Source organism: Brachyistius frenatus, unplaced genomic scaffold (genome assembly GCF_029030835.1).
Source record: "Brachyistius frenatus isolate BFR_SWC_R1_liver_20210118 unplaced genomic scaffold, ASM2903083v1 Contig_18, whole genome shotgun sequence".
NCBI classification, from domain to species: domain Eukaryota; kingdom Metazoa; phylum Chordata; class Actinopteri; family Embiotocidae; genus Brachyistius; species Brachyistius frenatus.
In genome coordinates this window covers 1,315,613-1,326,662 of record NW_027210617.1, presented here as the reverse complement: position 1 = coordinate 1,326,662, position 11,050 = coordinate 1,315,613, and positions in this window count along the sequence as shown.

The window sequence follows — 11,050 nt, the reverse complement described above, 5'->3', positions numbered from 1 at the left end:
TATTATTGGTCATTTACTGTTACACCAACGATAGAGTTTAGAAATTACAGTACTGACATCATATTCTATTCTGCTGTATGCGAGAGCCGACACACCTTCGTGTTGTCTTCGCGGACACTATACAAGAGCTGCTTTCGTCCGGGTCAAATTTGTATAGTGGACAAAAGGTGCTTAGTCCTATAATGACAAATGTATCACAATTAATTTTTTTCAAATCTCGTCATCCAATTTGATTCCAACTTATTGACAACTGGTTTTACACTTCTTTTTTTATGTATGGTCAATAGACCTAATTTTAATAACATTTTAAATTGTAAATTATTTTTAATTTTAATTGTAATTTCTTGATTGATTATCACAGACTGGTGTCTGTCATATTTTAGTCCTACATTTTTTTTTTTTTTTAACCATTTCATATTTTCTGATGTCAGCAAATAGTCACACCTGTTGTCCTCCTGTTGTCAAAACTGATCCGGTCTGTTTTTTAGTGCTTGTAAGGCATAATGGAAAATTTATTACGACATTTTTTGTCAAACCTCATCAACCAACTTGATTCCAACTCACTAACACTGGTTTTACACTTTTTATTTATCATTTTTGGTCATTAGACCTCCTTTCTTCTGAAATTATAATGCATTTTTGAGTAAAAAAGAAGCCAAAGTTGTGCATTCTTTTTAGGATAAATAAGATCAAAGGAAAATGTATTGATGGAATATCACTGTCTGGTGCCTGTCATAGTTTTGTAAAAAAAAATGTTTTGAAACCAATTACAATTTTTTTATTTGAAATGGTCTGGTTTGATATTTTATAAAAGATAATACATAAATTATTGCCCAATTCTGTGGCACATTTTGTTAGTCAACATCATTCCAACTCAACACAGCTAATTTTCACACACCTCGTGTGTGTGTGTGTGTGAGAGTTTGTTTGTTTTGTGTTCGGTGTTGGGAAAGGAAAAGCAAAGGATGAGTTAGGACAGCTGCACACATGTGGAACTTTGAACTTGTGTGTCTGTGTGTGTGTTTTTGTGTGTGTGAGTTTGATTTTGTTGTGTTCCCGTGTTGGGAAAGGAACAGCAAAGGACTTGTTAGGACAGCTGCACACATGTGGAACTTTGAACTTGTGTGTGTGTGTGTGTGTGTGTGTGTGTGTGTGTGTGTGTGTGTGTGTGTGTGTGTGTGTGTGTGTGTGTGTGTGTGTGTGTGTGTGTGTGTGTGTGTGTTTGTTTTTGTTGTGTTCCCATGTTGGGAAAGGAACAGCAAAGGACTCGGTGTGTGTGTGTGTGTGTGTGTGTGTGTGTGTGTGTGTGTGTGTGTGTGTGTGTGTGTGTGTGTGTGTGTGTGTGTGTGTGTGTGTGTGTTTGTTTTTGTTGTGTTCCCATGTTGGGAAAGGAACAGCAAAGGACTCTGTGTGTGTGTGTGTGTGTGTGTGTGTGTGTGTGTGTGTGTGTGTGTGTGTGTGTGTGTGTGTGTGTGTGTGTGTGTGTGTGTGTGTGTGTGTGTGTGTGTGTATGCATAGTTTCTTTTGGGGGGGGTTGTAGTCTTGTCAGGGAAAGGCAAATCAAAGGTGTAGCTAGAACAGATTCTCACATGTGGAGCTTTGAACTTTGGGAAGGAGTGGTCGCACCACCAGGTCATTTGTGACCCACTAGGACCACATATGCTATATTTTCTTTTCAACCAGCCATAGTTCACTGTAAGTTGTCGTCATTAATTATTTGTTTGTTTGTTGTTGTCATTGTTATCTTAGGTTAATTGGGGAAATTAAATGACAAATAAATAACACATTTATGATCAAAATGGTTTTGAAAATGGGTCACGAAAGACCCGAGGACAAAAGGAAGATTATATCTTTTTGCACCCTCTGTCATCCACCACAATGTTACTGGGAACTGTTTCAGAAGAATTCAGATTCTTTACTTAGTAAAAGTACTAATACCACACTGTGAAAATATTTGACTACATAGTTAAAGTCTGGGATACAAAACCTACACAAGTAAAAGTATTTTCAGCAAAATGTACTTAAAGTGTAAAAATTCAAAGTATACACAGTAAAATGGTTCCAGTCGGTGTTTTATCATATATGATGTTTAGGATCATGTTTACTGCTGAATTGTTTTACAGTACACAAAGTGCCAAATTGATGCAAAATGACACCGCAATATCAATTGACTCAATATCACATCCTGGTCATACATCAGCAGTAGTTTTAGAGCAGGGGAATTTCCAATAGAGTCCAAGAGGCAGCATAGAAAGCACATGGTACTGCTTCTCCTACTACAAATTATGTTCCACATTGTTGCCTTGGACACTATTTGTCCATGAGTATTTGTTGTAGTGACTCTTTTCATATCATAGGCGTAATATATTTGCTGTGTATTTGGTTTGCTTGAAGTTATGTTTGAAACTGGCTTAATTGGTGATTAGGATAGCTGTTAGCTATTACTCTGTGACTTAACATTTTATTACTGAGCTACATAGTAATGGGAGTGGAATAAGTATTGTTCTGTATTGATTTATGTTTGCATTTTGTTCTTCGTTGCAGTTTTACAGTGATTGAGTTAGTAAGTAAGTGAGTGATCTTCATTAAATTAAGTGTTTTTTTGGAGGACTTCACACTGTTGGCTATCTGTCTTTAGGCTGCCTGTGCAGAAAACAAGGCCAGCATCATGGGGCAGAAAGCAAACCTCGAAGCAAATCTACATATTTTGCAAAGCCAAAAAGCTGTCGCTGCTGAAACAGCTGAAGCTGCTGCCTCTGAAGAAACAGATAATTCTATTAAGAGTGAACTTAGCCACGAGTTGCAGTAACGGAGACCAAGCCATGAAGCGCCTTTTTACCCTCAGGAAATTATTGGGCAGAAAACCTGACATGAAGAGGCAGTAAGTACATTGACTTCACGCAGAAAATGCTTGACAATGACCACGCAGAGCCTGGTCCTCCACTGGAGAAACATAAAGAACACTGGTACTTAACATCGTTCGCTGTGTACCACCCCCAAAAACCGTATCAGTTGAGAGTGGTGTTTAATTCAAGTGCTGAATAAGACGGAGTGTCGCTGAACAAAGTGCTTCTTACTGGCCCTGATTTAAAAAAAAAAAAAAAAAAACTTTTGGGGGTTCTGCTTCGCTTCAGGAAAGAGTCAGTGGCATTCACAGCTGATGTGTAGCAAATGTTTTATTGTTTTGTGGTACAAGAAGAGCACAGAGATTACCTCAGATTCGTGTGGTACGAAGACAATGACCTCAGCAAAAATGTGAGGGACTTCAGAATGAAAGTTCACGTGTTTGGAAATAGCCCCTCACCAGCCGTGGCTATTTATTGCATGAGGCGAGCTGCACCTGAGGGCGAGAGAGAGCATGGCTTTGATGCCAAGCAGTTTGTAGTAAAACATTTTTTATGTTTTGATGTACTCGCATCTACACCCTCCCCTGAAGAAGCTATTGATCTCGTGACAAGAACCCAAAAGATGCTAGCAGAATCCAACTTGACATTACACAAGATAGCATCTAATAATAGCCACAAGGTTATGGAAGCTGATGAACGGGCTGAAGAGTTGAAAGATTTGGACCTCAGAGTGGATGATCTCCCCCTTCAACGCAGCTTGGGAGTCCTGTGGAGCCTGGAAACAGACAGTTTCGCATTCCACGTTTCCAAAGAGGAAAGGCCGAACTCGAAGAGGAGTTTTAGCCACTGTCTAACAGTTTGTATGACCCTTTAGGATTAGTGCTACCCATAATGATGCAAGGAAAAGTCCTGCTCCGTGAACTCCAAAAAAGGACTCCGACCCGTCCCTTAATTATTCTGTTTTGTTTCCCATGCTTTTGTGTATCACTATTGCTTTCTGTTTAAACATTTCCCCAACATTAACATTTTACTGATATTCACATGTCAACATTGATATCATAATGTAGTTGTCTTTTATTCTATCAACTGTAATTGTAAAGTGCATTGGAACGATTTCTGCTGGGGATTTTTCCCTATAAATAGAAACTGATTGATTAATTTAATAACTGATTGAATGATTGATTAATTTTTTGCTGAAAAATGTCCTCTTGGGACTCTCTGTGTGGTTTGCATGTTCTCTTTGTGCCTGCCTGGGTTTTGTCTGAGTGCTCTGGCTTTCTCTCACATGTACATAGAAGTGCGTGTTAATATATGACTCCAAATTTGCTGTACGTCTGAAAATGAGCATGAATTTCTTTGTTTTGGTTCTGTGATGGACTGGTTACCTCTCCAGGAGAGTTCAGAATGAAGCGGGAATAAATAATAAATGTTTGTTCTGGACTCAATACTTCAATACATTTTAGAGTATCTGATAGGCTGCCTGGAAAATGGGGTAACGGCAAGCATAGCTCTGACTAGTGCCGAGACAAGGGGTCTCTAAAGCTCATTAACACATTGTTTATTCCCTTTAAAAAAAAATCCAAAGTGTATAATTCTCATTGACACGTCTGCTGACTGAATCTTTATATTTAACTTAAGGACATGAGGGTAGCTGTTAATGATTAGCTAATAGTCTGACTTTGGGTTTCTGCTGTGAACATCTGTCATCTCTTGTGTTTTCTTCTCTAAAGTTTTAAAGAACAGCACAGCACATACTTCACATGATTATCACATTTATTGAAGTTCAACCAAATAAAAATTACAATGGTTTCATAAAACAGAAAATATGACTTAATCTGAATGCTGGCAATGAGATTAAGCACACTGGGGAGTACAGCGACAGGCCAGGTGGGCTTCCGCCGTTTCCCTCAGGTCAATGCTCTTCTCGTAGATGTTGGTCAGACCCTCAGCATGGCTCAGATTTGTATCTGCAACAGTGACGAGAGTAAAGCAGTTAATCACTGTACAAATTAGCAGTACAAGTTTTATTTGCCAGCTGTGCTTTTCTGCAGACTCACCAATGGGCAGGCAATGGTAGCCAACGTGGACGTAGGTGGTCCTCAGCGGCATGCAGCCAGGCAGGCAGCGCAGCACAGGTTCAACAGAGTAGCATTTTGACACTTGGCCGAGGAGGCTCACCTGCTTTGCCAGCTTCACAGATTCATGCCCAATGTAGCACTCTGGAAAATGGAGAAAATTGAATGTAAGCCATATTGTGCCCAGGCTGTTTTGGTGTGGGTTTGTTATCGTTAGACAATTTTCTTTACGTACCGGCATTTTGCCATGCTAAAATTATTCTTAATGAGAGAGGTTAAACAGGTACTGTGAGTATTACCAGAGGCATCATGGCAGCTCTGTCCTGGCAGAACCCAGGAATGAGCGAAGCTCGCTGAGCTTTTGGACACCCGCTGGTTGGGTGTGTGGTATTCCATTCTGATTTCCCCATCAGCCATTCCACAGAGTCCACATGTCTTTCCTCTCATCCAGTCAACAACTTGAACCTGAAATCAGAATTTTGAGTGTGCTATTATTAGTACATAGATTCTATAGTTATATACTAAGGGCCCAAGATAATCAGATTTGTTGTACCACCTTCACTGAGTTGAGACACCACGTCGCACCACAGACTGTCCAGGAGTTGACTGATGCTTTGATCCAGGTCTGGGAGGAGATCCCTCAGGAGAACATCCGTCGTCTCATCAGGAGCATGCCCAGGCGTTGTAGGGAGTGCATACAGGCACGTGGAGGCCACACACACTACTGAGCCTCATTTTGACTTGTCTTGAGGAATTTCCACAGAAGTTGGATCAGCCTGTGATCTGATTTTTCCACTTTTATTTTGAGTATAATTCTGAATCCAGACCTCCATGGGATAATGATTTTGATTGCCATTGATCATTCTTATGTTATTTTGTTCTCAACACATTCCACTATGTAATGAATAAAGATTTTCAACTGGAATATTTCATTCATTGAGATCTAGGATGTGTTGTTTAAGTGTTCCCTTTATTTTTTTGAGCACTAAAAGTGACACAAATGAAGTCGTTTGAAGACACTGCTGAGCCTTTGTTTTAGCTATACATGTAGGACATGATTGTCATACTTCAAGAATGTCCGTGTAAGCTCCGGCTAGGTAAGTACGAGCTTTGGCCACAATGGCCTTTGGCATAACAGTTGCAACATCATTAATGTAGTAAGCACTGGCAGCAGCACCCATCATCAAGGGACCTGCTGGGCAAAAGACAAAAACCGTCAATCCACATGTATCAGTCTAATATCTGCGATGGTAAATTATTCATCTTTTATCCTCTTACTGTGGTAGGTGTCATAATAGAAAGCTCTGCTGTAGCGCGAGCTCAGTTTGTCGAATTTGGGGCTGAGGATCTTCAGGGCAACATCACAGGCTGCAGCACTGAAAGTAGATTATCAAAATATTTGAAATTGCAGCTGCTAATATGTTTGAAAGTAAAAACAATATAGATACATGACAATCTTTTAGGTTCTTACAAAGAGGCAAAGTCGGGGGCAGTGGTCTTGGTCATGGCCTTCATGTAAGAGTAGACAAAACTAGCGACCTGCAGGTTCTGTTCCTTCAACAGGGCGTCAGCCAGAGTAGTCACCAGGCCCATGGGCAGCTTAGTCTCAAACATCACGATGGCAGCAGCCATACGGAGTTCTGGCTGGAGAGCCTTTTCCATAAACAGCTGAACAGCCATTTCCTGCATCTAATTCACAAAAGTGAGTGCAATAAGTACAACTGCACATACAAAGACGAGTCCTAAGTATATTCCTTGAAGGAATCAGAAAATGTGGTCTCACCATCTTGGGTTCCTTCTTGGCAATGTTCCTCAGGGCCAGAACAGCATCGATTTGAAGTCTGAGTGGGATGCTGGCAGCAGCACTGCCAAAGCCAGGTAGGAGCTTCATGATTGTCTTAAGGCTAGCAGGATGTCCAGCATTACCCAGAACTTTAAGATCCATAGTGAGCTCCTCATAGTCACTATTAGTAACGGCCTTGACAACGAGTTCATGGAAAGGCTGGGGAATGTGGGAAAAATATAAAATTGCAAAAGGAACCAGAAATGTTATGTTTTCATTTTCATCACCAACTGGCAAGACAGTTAATACAACTGGAGAATTTAATGTGGCTTTTTTGTGCTATTTATTGGCAGCATTAAACTGTCAACAAAAGCAGTAGTTGTAATACTTAAATACAGCTGTTTTGAAAGAATATTAATCAAATTTCACATTTAACTTCAGTAGATTTCATTTTAAATGCATAATGACATACTAACCCACAAGTGCCACAGTGAGCGCAAGCACAAACACCCTCATGACTGGTGGATGTGAACATGTGCAAGCAGAGGTTTCCTTTTAAAGCCATGTTTTGCTGATGGGGCAAATAAAAATGTATCATTAACAACTGTTGAAAATGTTACCATGCCCTGGCCATGCAGATGAGACAGAGTAAATAAACAAGTGAAAACCATCACAGAAACAAATTATCTTAACATGACTCTTGGCTTCTTGGAAATTCAGAGAACTTTCCCAGTACCCCAAAATACATAGATTTTTGTTGTCATAGTTTTTTAACATGTTTTAAACAGATGAAATGCAATGTTTTTTTGGTTTTTTTTACAATTTATGTATACTATTTCCAATATTACACATTTATTATATTTATAAATAAATGCATGTATCGGTAGATAAAATAACATAATAGTAATACATTCCATCATGCAGCAATATTAATTTTGTTAGAGTCTTATTTTTCAATATGTGGCCAATCCGGCATCAGTTAAATTATTGTTAGAAACTATTAAGTTGTATCTTAAATAAGCAGTTGGACTGTTGAGATAAATTCACATAACTGAAAAACATGCTGTTAACAAATAATGTTAAATAAATAAGATTTGGCTGAACTATACTGTGTAGTTCCTGGAGAATTTAAATGAAATGTCACCGTGTCCTCACACACAGTCCTGTCACCTTGGATTATTGATTCTCCAAAGGCAACAATCCAACATATGTTTACTTAACTATAATTGTCACAATGTTTCAGAATCACCACGTGAAAGGTAAAATTGGATCAGGTCAGTTAAATCAAAATTTACATAAGGATGCCTTTTTAATGACTGTGTCATACAAAGACTTTTCTGCCAGCAACAGTTTACGAGACAAAATATGTGCCCTAGATACACATTTTTCCTCTGTCTCTTTAAGCGTCCCAACCGAAAGTATCACATGCGTTTAGTTTCTTGAAAATATGCATAATTCTATTAGCATTAGATGTAATAAAAAGCAATGAAACTCTGACTTGTAGCTTTAACTTTAATCCTACTAACCAGGAATATGTGCTGGCTAGCATTTCTATAGAAATTTTCAGGTTTTCTCCTTTACTTCAGTAGACTTTTTGAACCTATAAAGCAAATAGACGCTTACATAGTAGTAGTCGCTGCTTACATGTAATCGACTGTTGGCGATCTGTGTTTATTGCTTAGAGTGGCACACTGAAGCTCGACTGAAGTTAGAGGACAGCATGGAGGTACATGGTTTTGTTGAAACCCTAAGAACTCTGAATTTTCCACTAAATGACTCAGCAATATTCAGACTTTGGAGGGGGTCAGTAAACTCTATATTCTGAGTATGCAACTGCACACTAACACGCTGTCTTTCATTTCTGGACCTTGATATAATCCAATGCACAACTTTTTAACATGTCTTTAAAAGGCAATGGAACTGTAATGATAGGCTATGATTACTTGTTGTGTAAAACTGCACTTTTAACTTTATTCTATTACGTATTATGTATAAACAAACAAAACAAAACCCCACCACTTATGTAATGGGTCAAATTGACCCACACTATTTACTCACACACAGCAAAATATTGAGTTTAAATCCAAACTTTATTGTGGCTCGTCAAAGAATTCAGTATGAACAACAATGATTTTAGGTTAGGTTAGGTTAGGTTAGGTTAGGTTAGGTTAGGTTAGGTTAGGTTAGGTTAGGTTAGGTTAGGTAGGGGATTTATTAATCCCCGACGGGAAAAAATTGTTCACTACAGCAGCATACAGAAGTAATAAGATAATAATAGAACAATAGAAAAACAATAAAAAAAAAGCAGTAAAAATAGCAGTAAAAATATAAAATATAAAATGCACAGTATATACAGTACAGTATATATCTATATATATTATATACAAATAACCAAGAAACACAGACAACAGTGTTATTGTTATGTGATGGATTTTGCCAGAGGTGAGTTATTGTACAGTCTAATTGCGGTCAGCAGGAATGATCTCCTGTATCTGTCCTTGTGACAGCGGAGCTGGAGGAATCTTTTGGAGAAAGTGCTCCGCTGTCCCTGCAGCAGGTGGGGGAGAGGGTGGTCAGGATTATCCAATATGGATAATAGTTTCCTCAGCGTCCTCCTCTCCACCACCTTTTCCAGGCTGTCCAGTTTGCAGCCAATGATGGAGCCGGCCTTCTTAACCAGTTTGTTAAGTCTGTTGGTGTCGCCGGCTCCAATCCTGCTCCCCCAGCAGACCACAGCGAAGTACAATGCACTGGCCACAACATACTGGTAGAACATCTCCAACATCTTGCTGCACACATTGAAGGATCGAAGTTTCCTCAAGAAAAAGAGTCGACTCATCCCCTTCTTGTAGACAGCATTGATGTTGGTCTTCCAGTTCAGTCTGTTGTCGATGGAGACACCAGGTACTTGTACTCCTCAACCATGTCCACCTCCTCTCCCAGAACTCTCAGCGGTTGTGGAGCCGTCGTCTTCCTCCTGAAGTCGACCACCATCTCTCTGGTCTTGGCCACGTTCAGGAGCAGGTGATTTCCACTCCACAAAGTCCTCCACTACTGCCCTGTACTCCTCCTCTCGTCCATCCCTTATACACCCGACCACTGCAGAGTCATCAGAGAACTTCTGCAGATGGCAGGACTCTGAGTTGTACTGGAAGTCAGTTGTGTATAAGGTGAACAGGAAGGGGGACAGAACAGTTCCCTGAGGAGCTCCAATACCACTGACCACCGTATCAGACAGCACACTGCCCAGACGGACAAACTGTGGTCTGCCTGTCAGAGCAAATGAGAATCATGAGGTCGAAGGAACTGTCCAAGGAGCTCAGAGACAGAATTGTGGCAAGGCACAGATCTGGCCAAGGTTACAAAATAATTTCTGCAGCACTCAAGGTTCCTAAGAGCACAGTGGCCTCCATAATCCTTAAATGGAATAAGTTTGGGACGACCAGAACTCTTCCTAGACCTGGCCGTCCAGCCAAACTGAGCAATCGTGGGAGAAGAGCCTTGGTGAGAGAGGTAAAGAAGAACCCAAAGATCACTGTGGCTGAGCTCCAGAGATGCAGTAGGGAGATGGGAAAAAGTTCCATAAAGTCAACTATCACTGCAGCCCTCCACCAGTCGGGGCTTTATGGCAGAGTGGCCCGACGGAAGCCTCTCCTCAGTGCAAGACATATGAAAGCCCGCATAGAGTTTGCCAAAAAACACATGAAGGACTCCCAGACTATGAGAAATAAGATTCTCTGGTCTGATGAGACCAAGATTGAACTTTTTGGTGTTAATTCTAAGCGGTATGTGTGGAGAAAACCAGGCACTGCTCATCACCTGCCCAATACAATCCCAACAGTGAAACATGGTGGTGGCAGCATCATGCTATGGGGGTGTTTTTCAGCTGCAGGGACAGGACGACTGGTTGCAATTGAAGGAAAGATGAATGTGGCCAAGTACAGAGATATCCTGGAAGAAAACCTCTTCCAGAGTGCTCTGGACCTCAGACTGGGCCGAAGGTTCACCTTCCAACAAGACAATGACCCTAAGCACACAGCTAAAATAACAAAGGAGTGGCTTCGGAACAACTCTGTGACCATTCTTGACTGGCCCAGCCAGAGCCCTGACCTAAACCCAATTGAGCATCTCTGGACAGACCTGAAAATGGCTGTCCACCAACGTTCACCATCCAACCTGACGGAACTGGAGAGGATCTGCAAGGAAGAATGGCAGAGGATCCCCAAATCCAGGTGTGAAAAGCTTGTTGCATCATTCCCAAGAAGACTCATGGCTGTACTAGCTCAAAAGGGTGCTTCTACTCAATACTGAGCAAAGGGTCTGAATACTTATGACCATGTGATATT